Source organism: Chaetodon trifascialis, chromosome 2, assembly GCF_039877785.1.
Source record: "Chaetodon trifascialis isolate fChaTrf1 chromosome 2, fChaTrf1.hap1, whole genome shotgun sequence".
In the NCBI taxonomy this organism is placed as follows: Eukaryota; Metazoa; Chordata; class Actinopteri; order Chaetodontiformes; family Chaetodontidae; genus Chaetodon; species Chaetodon trifascialis.
In genome coordinates this window covers 12686266-12701662 of record NC_092057.1, presented here as the reverse complement: position 1 = coordinate 12701662, position 15397 = coordinate 12686266, and the positions used below count along the sequence as shown (strand labels likewise).

The window sequence follows — 15397 nt, the reverse complement described above, 5'->3', positions numbered from 1 at the left end:
ATATTAAAATGAGGGAGAACAAGAGACACAGCAAAAATATCACAACATTTTCACAATGCATGATTTTTCTTTTCTCTGCTGTGCTGTTCTTAATGCGCATTGTGTTGACCTTTACTTTCCTGCTATTCATTTAAAGAAAAAACACTTTTCCCCGTGTTAGTTCATTATACGATGTTAAATAATGTGACTTGTATCTTATGCAAGAAATAGAGTATGAAAGCTATGTACTGTCATGACTCATTCCAGGATCTTACTGTTTGCTCATACAGACATTATGATGCACTGCTCCATGACAGTTACACACGATCTGAAGCCTCTTGGAGGCAGCTACTTTGTCTGTATTGTTCAGTCCCACCTCAGCTTTAACCTTTATAGCTTTCCAGTACAATTTCTTCATTAATCTAGACCTCTGTTCCACTGGTTTAACAGAAACAGTTTTGCCAACCTTTTAATTTATCTTATATCCAATCAAGTACAGGCATAGCCATAATTTTCAAAAAGTTTCTAACCAAAAGAAAAAGGCTGAGACATTTGTCAGTTGGTGCGAGAATAACCACTTCAATCTTAAATAGTGGAGGGTGGAGAGAGGCCAAAGCATATGATGATGAGGGTAGTTTCCATACTCATCAAACCACTCAGCCTGCCCTGTATGGAAGGATCAGTACTTGTCATGTTTATCTTCTTATTTATGAGTTTTTTCCATAAAAGTTTCGCTCCGTAGTTCCCAAACCAAGTTCACGGATGCATGATAAGAACACATGCATGTGTAGAATTCAAAGGGCAGTCTGTGACAAATGTCTTCAGGTTGATGCAGCTAACAGAGAGAAAACTTAAGAGATACACATTCACAGTCCCTGAATGAAATTGATTTATTTATCATTCATTTTTCACATGGAGTTATCAATCAAAGTTGCAAATTTGTTACATTTTTGTGGTCAGTGTCATGTTTAATGTCATGACATGTTGGGGTCACAGCATCACTTTATGTCAGAGGAGCAGTAACCCGAACCCAAATGACAAGGCCTACTGCATACCCTTGACATTTGCGTTATCAAATCAGGGCTTTATGCTTTTCCATTTTCATGGTTTCTTGGCTCAGTTTTTATGATTTTGTTTCCACACTCTATTCAATAATATCAATAATTCATGCTGAGCTTCCTGTTTTGCAAATTACCGTTGTTTCGGTAATAAAAACATTTGATAAAATATGTAGTCACAGACACCCTAGCTAATATGAGGCTTGTGTCATATTAAGGGATTAACTTTTAAAGAAAGTGCTTTTAGTCACACTTCAAAGAAAGATACAAAGCACATACTTAAGTAATGCTGGGCAGTGATGATTCAATGCATGAATGAGTGCAGGATGTATCATGAATTCCTGTCGCTCACTGTTGACAAATGATGAAGTCACTTTGACTTTATGTGATTTGTTCACACTTAATTGATCATCAATCAGTTAATGTTAACTCACAGTTACTTCACACAGTTGTACGTGAATCAACACGCAATCAAGTTAGCTGGGTTGAAGCTACTTAAAATTGTATGTATGCACAGTATGTAAATGCTTGCATCTGAAGATCAGTATTATTTTAAAAAAAGCTTCATATTTCTGTGAGAGCAGGTACTGTTCGGCTTTCAGGGAGGCTGAGCTGAGCAAATACATGTGCCTGAAATAAAATAAAGTTTAGATAACGTTTGATGTAACTGCATCGCCTGTCAATTAACGTATGAAGACACTTGATTGCCCTTCACTCTTTATGTAGGGATATTGGCTCATCCTCACTCGAGTTCCTGTGTGAGAGTGCTGCTCTCTCTGCGTGTCATTGTAGAAGAGGGTTGGTGGTTGTTGACATAACACCTTCATTCAAAAGAAAAAAGAAAATCATGTCTTTAGTCCCCACAACAAACAGCGTGTCTGTACAGCACAGACATTACATAATGGCATAATGCAGATGTATGGTTGAATTGCCGCTCCTCTGTGAGCCAGGATCCTGAAAGGTCGTTCAGCTCTGAGCTCAAGCTGCACAATCGGTGACGTCTTGGAAAAGCTTCTTATTAATGCTAGCACACTGTTTATTTCCATCATCATACTTGTTTTTGTATTATTTTTAATATTGTTTGCCTCATTTTGGGCCTGAAATGTTTTAATCCTGGTCCATTTATAGCACGTTGCTGTATACATTAAGTTGATTATGATACTATTATTATATAATATATGATTTGTGTCAACCAGTGTAGATATGACAGTCACAATTTCATAACAGAGCCAAACCAGCAAGTGTTATTGATGATATATCATGAAGCAAAATATTAAACATTGAAAATGCTTTGTTATTAGCTTTTTTTAGCTTGACAATGAGACTTATTTTTTCTTTTTTCTTCGATTTTTCACACCACCTTTCACCACGAAGTGTGTATAAAATTTGGACTAAATGTTTCATTAAGTGAAAACCACAAATAAGTGAATGATGCATCTAAATTGCGAATGATCAGTATATGTATCCAAACATTTTTAAACAAATGTGCCAGTATATATTATATTATATTATATTATATTATATTATATTATATTATATTATATTATATTATATTATATTATCGTTTTATTATTATTATTCATTTGGACATAATGCTAAACACTGAATATTATTTATATAACTGAGTAATTTAACGGATGACTTGCTGATGTCTGTTGTCTTTTTTATTTGACACGATATAAATAACAGCATTTTTTTCTTTTCAAAATTTCATGTTTTATAGAGATTCAGTTTAAAAGAGTAACCTCGTGTCTGATCAAATTAACATTTCTGTATTGGATCCCTTTCAGATTATTGATTTTCATGTACCAAAGAAAAAAATACTTTAAGAGTATGTAAAATTGTGCATGGATGCCTGTAGCCTCCATGTTTCTCCATCAGTGATACCGTACGCAGTAGTGATCACTGGGATGGGTCTGCTGCTCATCATTGCTGTCTGAGCAAAGGTGACTTTCATAACACAGGGGAAGGAGGAAGAAGGCAGAGCTTATAGACAATAGCAAATCAGTTCAAAAGCAAAAAGGGAGACGCTCTATCAAAGCAGTCAATGTCTATTAAGTTTCATATTCTATTCGAATGCCATTGCAGATCTATTTCTGTCTGTCTTTGTTACAGCATCAATTGTGTTTAAACAGGAAATTCTCAGAACACTCAAAGCAATGGCAGAATTTAGCTCAGGTGTACAGCAGACCACACCCAAGGGGCAGTAAGCTCTCAGATAGCAGAGGCAACGAGGTAACTAGAACAATGCACAGTCTGTCACCCAGTAGATGCCGCAAATGGTGAAACTTATGTTGGTTTCCAATACTGAGTGTACTTTGATATCACTCCCTGCACAGTGAATTAGAGAGATCTCCACTTGTGAGGGACATTTATGTTCGCCAACAGAGCAGGTCTTGCAAGTTGCCTGCCACTGCTTTAAACTCCACAGTTGGCTTTGAGAAACTAGGACATATAAGCAAATATTGACACTGCTGTATACTACAGTGATTTTAAAAATGTGATTTTTGGGGGAAAAAAACAAAAAAGAAACAAGTATTACTGGTTACTTAAATCTAGCAATATAACAATTACATGTTTTTTTAACATGCTCTTTTATGTGTAAAAGTCATTATATGTTCTATATTTCATTGACTGTTAGTAATTGTTCTGAATCACCGTTGATGTTCATTGTTCTATACATAACTTTTTAGTGATACAGCATTATACATGAGGAATTCATAGTTGCACAATAGCATACAATGACTGCTTTTCAGGGTGTGGCTGTACAAGCACTCTAATGTTGTCGAACGAAAGGTCTGCTAAAGCTGTCTATTATGTAAATTAAGAATAGCTTATCGAGATGAGGCTTTATTTGACATTAATTTCAGTTATTCATTTGTTTGGCTCAATACATATCAGTATCAGAGATAACAAAAAATAACTGTTTTATTCAAATTATATTATTTTGGGTTGTTTACATGCTACGTTAAATATGTTTTAGTGTACAGAATTTTGCAGATTGCATTATGCATGTGTAGAAAAAAAGCAAGATATGATAAATAAGTAAACAATATAATGAATAAAACAAACAGTGGTTGAATTCACATTATTGTAGATAGGGAATGTTGATGCCACCAGATGCCACGATCAAGGTGTTCAGCAAGTGTTTGCTTCCTCTTTGCTCATAACTATAAATTCTGTAATATGACACCAGTTCCATGTCTATCCATCCAGGAAGAGAGATTTGTCTCTCTCTTCCTGTCTGTCTATGGTTTCTCCTTTCGGTCCACTTTTAATTTTGTATCATATGTTGTGCTGATTGCAGTATTGTGAACCTCTTTTAACCAATATATGCATTATAAAAGACATGTTAAAATTTTTAAACATTCATTTTGTACAAATATGTATTTTTGAGTACATGCTTGAAGCAGGGATACATTGGACATATACACTGGATATATTGTACAGCATGATACATTTTTTTCTATTTGTTTGACTTTCTGAATGAATGTGCGACTTCACATTCCTCCATACTCAATAGTCAATATTTCTGTCACAATTTTATTTACTTTTACTTGCTAATTTCCCTTCCTCTGATGAGTGCATTAAAAACTGTTGATCCTTTAAGACGATAGCCAATTGCAGTGTTATGTGTAATGGCACTTTAGTTTGCCCCCAGGCTGCACACATGCAGGACCTCAAGCTGGATGCAAATGTTAAATACTCATTAGTGATTCCTTTTTAGTCCACTGACACATCTCAGTGATGACTGACCAAACTTCACCCCGATTCGGTTGTAAGCTCTGGTAAAAGATAGCTGCTACTACTATTTCCAAGGTCAAGGGTCAAAACATGAGAATACTAAGAATATTAAGACATAGTTTATCCTCTAATTTAGCTTGCAGTATCAAAATATGGTATTATGTTGTAATATACCTGTAGCGTGCTAAACATATGATAACTGTGCACTTTGCAGACATTGTACCCACTGTGCAGCGCACTAATCATCCCCAAGGTCCAAAAATAAATCTTATCAGAGCATTTTTCTTAGGCTGTTGTTGTTGCAAATGGCTGCATACTTGTGGAACTGACGCAGGTGTTTCTTCTGTGTGTTTGTCCTTACAACGAACACACCTTTGAGGAGTCATGCAAGACAAAAGAGAATCACGCTGCCAATCTAAACTTCATAGGCAAAAATGCAGCGCTGAAAGCTGTGTGTCTTTGTTGGCTGACTGAGAGACAGGTACCTTAAACCAGAGAGAAAGCCACATCAATGACTCATTGCTAATTAATAAAACCAGCATATCTTCTTATAATCAGAATGATAGCATAATAATCTGTTCCTGTCTACCTATCTATCTCTTCAAATAACAAGGCAGACAGTTGCTGTCACTAAGTACAGTGGAAAAAATGGCATGCCAACACGTCAACAGTGTAAAACGCTGCTTGCTCCTTTTTTCATCTTTTACGTCATGGCAGGCATGACGGTGTGTCAAACCCATACTGTCCACTGTTACAGTTAAGTTACCATGGAACTCGGGTCTAAAATTAGTTGCACTTATGTTTGTCTAGTGTTGTGATGGGTTTAATATTGTGTGTGTGTGATTGTGTGTCTGCATCAGTTGACGAAATGAAAGACTTGATGCTTTAAGTCCAGCTGTAGAGTACAAAGCAGCTGACAACCTGCAACAGCTGCAAATGATAATAATTACTTTATGAATTAATTAATTGATAAAGAGCAGCCTGATGAAGGATTGGCTGAATTGAAATAATTATGTCATTTGTAGATAGACAGTCTAAGCCAAGACAGTGCTAAATTTTGAGCTGGAACAAATTAAAATGAGGGGGGAAAAAAACAGCAGCTGAATGGCATTGCTTAGATGACTAATTGGTGTATTAGGTGACTGGGCAAGAAATACCAAATTGGCTTTCAAGCCCGTCTAGGAGTGTGCTATGATCTATGGCATCAAATGCTGCACTGCATGCACTATTTGCCTGGCTGCATATATTAAGTAAGTTAGTGGGCTCCACATTTGCACGTGCATTTACGTGTGGCCTGTTATTTCAAACTTGCTTTACACATCTGTATATATTCCCATATACAGTATATATATTCCTTCCCACTCTCAGCACCCCCAGAAAGGCCAGTTATCCACAAAACCAATGCCCTGCTCCCTACAATGGCTCACCAGCAAGAGGTTCACTGACTGTTAATCCCACTGTGAATCTCATCACTGCCTCCACAGGTGAGGGACCAGAGATAATTAACTGATGCCAACTCATCTTGCTGGTAAACTCAAGTGTCCTGTGTCCATTGTGAGATGTTGTGCATGTTTGAGATTGCAAGGATGCTTTCATTACTCACACTGCATTGTATCTTGATCTCTCACCCTCCACACCTTTTTACATTGTACATTGAACCCTGCGCCATCCTTCTCGAATGGAAATGATGTGCAGCAGAACAAGTCCTGCAAGTTGTGTCAGTTATGCTTAAAAAAGCAAGAATTTCTCAACCTGCTCACAAAAACCTCACTCACTGAATGGAAGCCTTCACTTCCATCTTTTGACTCAAGAAGCAAAGGTGTCTGGTGCCTTCTTAAGATTCAGCTTGAACCATTCATTGATTCATTGCTGTGAATATAACAAAACTGCTGCACAGTTGGACTTGGGACTCCATTGGGGTAAGGAAGCAAATATCTACATTGGCATGGCTGTTTCCAACTGTACATTTAAAATATAACAATGTTAGATGTCACTTTATATTACCAATTCAACTGTATATCCACTAATTTACTGGACTCAGATTTAGCAATTATATTTCATTTCAATTTCATCAAATAATTTTTTTTAGGTTTGAACAAACATGCACACATGCTATATTTGAAATGGTGGTTTTCTGTGCCATGGTTTGCAACTGTTATTTGAATTGTGTGATTTTTAATCAGAGGAATTATAATCAGAATTTCTGCAATCTATGTTCGTCCTTTCTTATGGGTGCTGCTGCTTTTAAATTATAATTTTTTAAATTTATTTCAGATATTTGCTCAGGCACAAAGGTCAAATGTGGCAGTAATAAAAGGAATGCATATTATTCTGAAGGATGTGACAGTTAACATACAGTGTATTTAAGACTGATAAATTGCGATGCCTGCCTTGTCAGGGTGTGGCTGCCCTATGAACTGTGCTCTGTCAGCTGGATATAATGAATATACTGAGCAAAATTGTACTGTAGCAGCTAAGATTGCCTAATTGGAATTTCAATTACTTACACGATGTTGCTGTATTTGTTAATCATAAACCTATATTTAAGTATGTGGAAATGTAAAGATGGCTTCTAATTGGATAAAATATGTAAGCCGAGAAATGCATCTGTTACAAATTACTCCATATACACAAGTTCAGCTTGTCACAGACCCTCGTTAATGTCTAAACTGCAGGGTTGATCACTCATGTCTTCTCAGGTCGATACTTCACCATGAGGTTTAGGGAGACTAAAGATAACAGTTTTTTTAAGTCTGGTATCAATAACCATACAACTGCATAATTATCAGATTTTAACAAAAAGTCCTGAAGCAGAGTCAGACTCCAGATCACAAACCGATCAAGACAGCATAATTTCTCTTAATTATCTTGACTCTTGATAATTATCTTGAGTCATTCTCTACCGAGCTGAATATCAGTGTGATATGACAAATACGGTTTGACACCTGACAGACTCTTATTTCTCATTTTGGCCTATATAAAAAGTAGGGAACAACAGGCTTAGCTGTTGACAAAGCTTATATATGCCTCCTAAGTATGAATGCAAAATTAACTGCTCTTTTAATGGAGTCTAGCTTTGATAAGCAAATCTAAGATTCATCCAGAGTGAAATTCTTCAGTAGTCTACAGCTGCAGTTGGAATCTTAAATAGTGCCAGAGTTGTGACACTACTTTGTCCAAGTTACCCAAGACTCGTCTCTCCAGAATGTTCACCTATCTGATTCAGTACATCTCACAGTTACAGTGTGGGCAGAGTGTGTTTTCAAGCATCTGTTAAATCATGAGGATGAGTGAGTCATTGCCACACAGAGGCAGAGGATTGAAGACTGGGGCAACCAGAGCTGAATTAGGCCGAAGCATTCTTGTTCTGTTATTCGAGCTCAAAAAACAAAACAGGGCCAGATGGTGGCACTGTAATTAATGTCCAAAAATTAAATTTTGGAAAGGCCATGCCAATCACACCATAAGTCCAATTTAGTTGGAATTGGACACATGAGTCCAGCTCAGTGTGCTCTACAAGACAGCCTGGCTTTGCGGGAAATGGCCATATCTTGTTAACAATTTGACAAACAATCATAAATCTGGGTACATGTATTCACTTGTGGCTATATTGAAGTTGAGTTGCTTGTCCATTGGTACGCATAGTGTAGCTAAAAATAAACCAAGCTATCACATCAGTCATGCAACCCTGCCTTCATTCTGGCTTGTAATGTTCAGTTTTTGTTGAAACTGTTGGTGTTTTTACTCTTTAGTGTCATTATTGATAGAAAAGGGGTGGACAAAAAAAAAGGAAATAGTATCTCTCAGTATAATACAGCGCAATTAAACAACACTACAAACTGCAACCTCCAAACTGACCAAAAGGTTTAATCAACACTTCTTAATCAGTTTCAACAAAAACTGAACAGCATAACTGTCATGAAGGTAGGATTTATGGCAGGGCTGTTGCGTTAGACTGCATTAGTTTCAGCTAAGAGTACCTAATGAACTGAGTGTATATTAGAATGGGCATTTGTGTGCGCATGTGTTCTGCATATGGAAATGCACTTGAAGTGTATTAATGATGACTTCTTAATATTTCACAGGAACCACACACAAAGAGGATGGAATCCCTCATATTTCTCCTCCTATTAGCAGGTATTTGTTTGGGTGCACGCTTCTGTGTGTGTGTGTGTGTGTGTGTGTGTGTGTGTGTGTGTGTGTGTGTGTGTGTGTGTGTGTGTGTGAGAGAGAGAGAGAGAGAGAGAGAGAGAGAGAGAGAATGGAGAAGATGAAGGGAGTGATTTATAATACTTACAAAAATAACATTGTTTTGAAGTGGACTAAATATAGATCTGCTCATTGTGACATTGTTTCCTACAGGACAAGTGGGAACAATGTCAGCTACAACTGCTAATGCGACAACAGGTAAAACTATGATACTACTTTGCATTCTCTTTAAAACAACAAGAACAAGTGGGTAAAATAAAATGTGGAGCAAAATATGGACTAAAGGCAATGTATTCACATGGTGTCGTATGTTAGCTATAAGTTATCTTTACTGACCTGTTATCAAGTGCAGCAGGTGGAGTTATCAATTTTTTCAAAACCAAACCAAATACTTTCATTATTAAATAGTTCAAATTACTTTACATAACCAGGATGTGGAGATTGAGAAATACTTTTGTTTAGGTTGATCTAAATCAACTGGGTAAAAAACTACTGACAGTAACTTTTATTGTGGGGTTAGGGTTAAAAATAAGTGATTTTATTAAGTGATTAATGCATACATTTAGTAGAGATGAATTTCTAAATTTTTGCCTGATATCATATAGTACTTTTTAGTGGAAATTTTGAAGGATTTGGAGGGAAATACAACAAGAATTATCAGTTACCAAAATGAGAACATGCAATTTTCTACGGTTCTAGTAGCATCTGTGCAGTTGGGTGCAGTTTAATACAGTTGGGTGCTGCAAAAAGTGCAGCACCCAACTGTATTAAAAAAATTACTTTTACAAGTTGCTTTTTTTAGACTGAAAGTATATGTATAACAGTGACCTGTTTTCAAAGATACATATTATTTAACCCCTTTGATAGGGTTTGGAGCTGAGTTTCAAGTGTGAGGAAGAGTGCTGAGAAAGGGGCTGACAAATTGCTGCTTTTGGTCTTTTCATGGGGTTTTTTTGACTGTAAGAAATATGTTTAGTGTAGAGTCAACATAAACTCACACAACGAGTATTTCTGAGTGTTTTTTTTTTTTTCATTTATTATGTAAAGTATTTTGAATGACCTTTGTCTATGAAAGATGTTTTATAGTAAATTATCATTTCCAGACATTTTGTGTCTTATATTTCAGGGTTTTATATTTACAGATTTTACAGATCCCAGTAGAAAAGTACAGTTTTGGCTGTTTTGGAAAAAAAAAAAAAAAAAAAAACTTTACAAAAGAAAAAAGAACAAGAACAAAAAGAAAGGCAAACAATGAAAGAGTACAGTCTCTTAGTGATGCAGAAAGTCGATTTCAGCCTCACAGTAACAAACCTTTTAGTATTTTTACAATGATATGTACTGCTCCACCTTAAACTAACCTCTGGAATAGTGAAAATACATCAACAATGACAAGATGGTATAAAGCTTAATTAGCTGCACTGAAAAATTAAACTTTCATGTGTTTTTACTCTTTTCATTAACATTTTCATTTGCAGTTGACACAACCCCAACATCAGTCAACATGACGTCACAACCATTCAACCCAACATCACCATCAGTCAACATGACCTCAACAACATTCAACCCAACGTCACCATCGGTCAACATGACCTCACCAACGTTCAACCCAACATCACCAACCGTGAACATGACCTCACCAACGTTCAACCTAACATCACCATCCGTGAACATGACCTCACCAACATTCAACCCAACATCACCATCGGTCAACATGACCTCACCAACGTTCAACCTAACATCACCATCCGTGAACATGACCTCACCAACGTTCAACCCAACATCACCATCGGTCAACATGACCTCACCAACGTTCAACCTAACATCACCATCCGTGAACATGACCTCACCAACGTTCAACCCAACATCACCATCCGTCAACATGACGGCACCGCCATTCAACCCAACATCACCATCCGTGAACATGACCTCACCAACGTTCAACCCAACATCACCATCCGTCAACATGACGGCACCGCCATTCAACCCAACATCACCATCAGTCAACATGACTTCACCACCAGTTAACCCAACCTCACCACTACCAGTCACACCAAGAATCACAACTATTGGTGCTCCAGATACAACCACAACAGCTGCCCCACCACCAGAGCCAAAAATTGAGTTGGGATTTAAGTTGCAAGAGACTTTTACACCAGATCTTAAGAACGAATCCTCACCAGTGTTCAAGCAGTTAAAAGACAAAGTAACCACAGCTGTAAGTTCACATACATTTGTATCTATTCTTTTTTTTTTTGGGGGGGGGGGGGGCATTTTTCCACAATCAGATTCCAAATCCTGCAAGAAAAGAAAAGTTTAGATGACAGAACTTCAAAGGATGTTGCTTTCTTCAAGAATTTAAACAAGATTCTCAAAATAGATGAAACTTTGATTCTTGTAGAGGAACTGAGTTGTCCACACATTGTAGCCAGAATATAGTTCAATATAAATCTATTATATATAACTAAGAATAATGCACATACATATCTGTAAAATATGGCATTATATTTTCAATGCTCAAGTTTGAGATGGAGGTAAGACAGCATATTTAGAGATGTGAGTTTTCACATGTGAGCTACAGGCATTTTTGAAGTGAAAATATTGCACTGCCACAAACAAATGATTGTTCTGTTTGAAGAGGAGAAATGCAACTTCTTTTCAAACAATAATGACCACGCATGAATGAACATGAAATACATAAAAGAGCACAGACCAAAGATGAAATATTTGAGGCATAATATCAACTTTCTTGGTACTTATTGTATTGTATTCTGACTTTTTTCCTTTGTTTTTATAAAATACCTCCACAGCTCAACAAGGTTTATTCCACACAATATGGACCTAGTTTCAATCGAACTGTTGTCAACAGCTTCAGGTATACAACCTTGCTTCTTCCATTACATTTTCAAAAATATATTTGTCTCAGCTTGATAAAAGACATTTATTTCTAATGACTGCTGTGCCTTAATTTTATATGTTGATTACTGGATGCTTTATGCTGTTGTAAATGAGAAAGGACAGCGTTTAGATTTCATCAATGAATTTGATTTGTCCTTTCATTTAAAAATAGCCATACTTGTCATAAGACTATAGTTACAACATTTAACAATAGCCAAATCAGTGTACAGAATTCAATGATTAATTAAAAATTTTGTTAAAATTAATCCTATTACAGCCAAGGATCCATTGTGGCAAACGTTGAGCTGATATTCAATGAGGTAAATACACTGCCAAATGCCAGTTCAGTGGCTGAAACTTTGGTGGAGGCTGCTTCCAGCTCAAACTTTTCCCTGTCTGTCAACACATCCTCTATAACTGCGACTGGTAAGTTGGTTTGATTCCTCCCTGACCTGACTTTGGAAATGTTTTCAACATTAACATACAATATTTGCCTTAACAACATAATTGACTTCTGATTGCCGATGTGTTTCAACTTAAATTTCTAGTTGTGCAGACACCAACCGCAGCTCCTGCCACACCTTCAACTTCACCAAGTACAACTCCTTTGCCAGGTAGAAAAACATACCCCCCCCCCCCCTTTTTTGGGGGGGCAAATTTTCTTCAATATAGAGCCTCCAAAGTCCCAAAAGACATATTGTTTTAATTTGTACAGACAAGTTGTTATCATGTTCACACAAGATACTATCGTGTGCACACACAACATAATTACCTTGTGCCCACACATTAATAAATTGTTTGCAAGAGATAACTGCACATACAGCTCTGGCTTGTGCTAACAAGTTATTATCTTGTGTCTACAAGTGATTCTATTGAGCACACACAAAAATATATATATATAATCTTCAAGGACTTGGTACATTAAATAATGTGTGTAATAACATAATTCCATCATTTTATTTAAATAGCCTTTTAATTGTTTGGGAGTTGAAACACCTCACTTCAAGTGATTCGAGTTGTCATTTCAAGAAAAAAAAAAAGGGGGGGGGGGGGAATAAATCCACATAATTCATTCATTCAATGAACTTTTCCACATTTAATCTCATCACCAGATAACCCAACCTCACCACCAGACAACCCAACCTCACCATCAGTTAACATGACCTCACCAACATTCAACCCAACATCACCATCAGTCAACATGTCTTCAACACCAGTGAACCCAACCTCGCCACCAGTCAACATGACTTCAACACCAGTCAACCCAACCTCGTCACCAGTCAACATGACTTCACCACCATTCAACCCAACCTCACCACTCCCAGTCACCACAATGCCATTGCCAGGTAATGCTACCTCTCCCACAATCAATGTATCATTTCATTTTCATTACAATTTTGACAGCTTCACCAGCAGTCAATGATATATTGTAATTTTTCTTGCTAAAATGACTGACAGACTAAAAAATGGAGCTACAATATGTGTGTTTGTAGCATTGCTAGGACTGAGTGCAATTTGTTCATGCAGCTTGACTTGCTCTAATGAGATACTGATTGTCAATAAATATTGTATTCATTTTTAGGTAATGCAAGCTCCCCACCTGTAACTATGACATCAGTCACACCAAGAATCACAACTATTGGTGCTCCAGATACAACCACAACAGCTGCCCCACCACCAGAGCCAAAAATTGAGTTGGGATTTAAGTTGCAAGAGACTTTTACACCAGATCTTAAGAACGAATCCTCACCAGTGTTCAAGCAGTTAAAAGACAAAGTAACCACAGCTGTAAGTTCACATACATTCTATTCCTTTATTTAATTTATTTATTTATTTATTTTTTCCCACAATCAGATTTCAAATCATGCAAGAAAAGTTTAGGTGACAGAACTTCAAAGGATGTTGTTTTAGATGATACTTTGATTCTTGTAGAGCGACTGGGTTGTCCACATATTGTAACCAGTAACAGAATTTAGGTCAATATAAATATTTTATATATAACTAAAAAACAATGCATATACATATGTGTAACATATGGCATTATATTTTCAATGCTCAAGTTTGAGATGGAGGTAAGACAACATATTTAGAGATGTGAGTTTTCTGTTTGAAGAGGAGAAATACAACTTCTTTTCAGACAATAATGACCACGCATGAATGAACATGAAATACATAACAGAGCACAGACCAAAGATGAAATTTTTAAGCATAATATCAACTTTCTTGGTACCTATTGTATTGCATTCTGATTTTTTTTCCTTTGCTTTATAAAATACCTCCACAGCTCAATGAGGTTTATTCCACAAAATTTGGAGCCCGTTTCAATCGAACTGTTGTCAACAGCTTCAGGTCTACAACTTTGCTTCTTCTATTACATTTTCAAAAATGTATTTGTCTCAGCTTGATAAAAGACATTTATTTCTAATGACTGCTGTGCCTTAATTTTATATGTTGATTACTGGATGCTTTATGCTGTTGTAAATGAGAAAGGACAGTGTTTAGATTTCATCAATGAATTTGATTTGTCCTTTCATTTAAAAATAGCCATGCTTGTCATAAGACTATAGTTACAACATTTAACAATAGCCAAATTAGTGTACAGAATTCAATGATTAATTAAAAATTTTGTTAAAATTAATCCTATTACAGCCAAGGATCCATTGTGGCAAACGTTGAGCTGATATTCAATGAGGCAAATACACTGCCAAATGCCAGTTCAGTGGCTGAAACTTTGGTGGAGGCTGCTTCCAGCTCAAATTTTTCCCTGTCTGTCAACACATCCTCTATAACTGCGACTGGTAAGTTGGTTTGATTCCTCCCTGACCTCACTTTGGAAATGTTTTTATCCAAAACATATCCAAAACATACAATATATCTGCCTTAACAACATAATTGACTTCTGATTTCCAATGTGTTTCAACTTAAATTTTTAGTTGTGCAGACACCAACCGAAGCTCCTGCTACACCTTCAACTTCACCAAGTACAACTCCTTTGCCAGGTAGAAAAACATACTTTCCCCCTTTTTTGCAAACTGTCTTTGATATAGAGCCTCCAAAGTCCTGAAAGACATTGTTTTATCTTGCACAGACAAGTTATTATCATGTTCACACATGATACTATCCTAAACACACACAACATTTTATCTTGTGCATAATGACTGCAATAACTTGTTTGCAAGAGATAACTGCACATACAGCTCTGGCTTGTGCTAACAAGTTATTATCTTGCATCCACAAGTTATTCTATTGGGCACACAGCATAAAAAATAGATATAATCTTTAAGACATTAAGTAATGTAATAACATAATTGTATAATTTTTATTAAATATCAATCTAATTGTTTGGGTGTGCAAACACCTCACTTCAAATGATTTGAGTTATCATTTCAAATGAAAAAAAGGAAAATAAATCCACATAATTCATACATTCAATGAATTTTTTCACATTTAACCTCACCACCAGAGAACCAAACCTCACCACCGGTCAACATGACCTCACCATCAGTCAACAT

At 36.4% G+C, this 15397-nt stretch overlaps 1 long non-coding RNA gene across 1 annotated transcript; it reads left to right on the top strand.

Moving 5' to 3' along the window:
• Positions 1-6524: 6524 nt before the first annotated feature.
• On the top strand, positions 6525-10758 carry LOC139336964 (uncharacterized). The gene is made up of 4 exons (XR_011602506.1): positions 6525-6700; positions 8867-8918; positions 9144-9188; positions 10466-10758. It is a non-coding gene; the product is annotated as an uncharacterized lncRNA (long non-coding RNA).
• The last annotated feature ends 4639 nt before the right edge of the window (positions 10759-15397 follow it).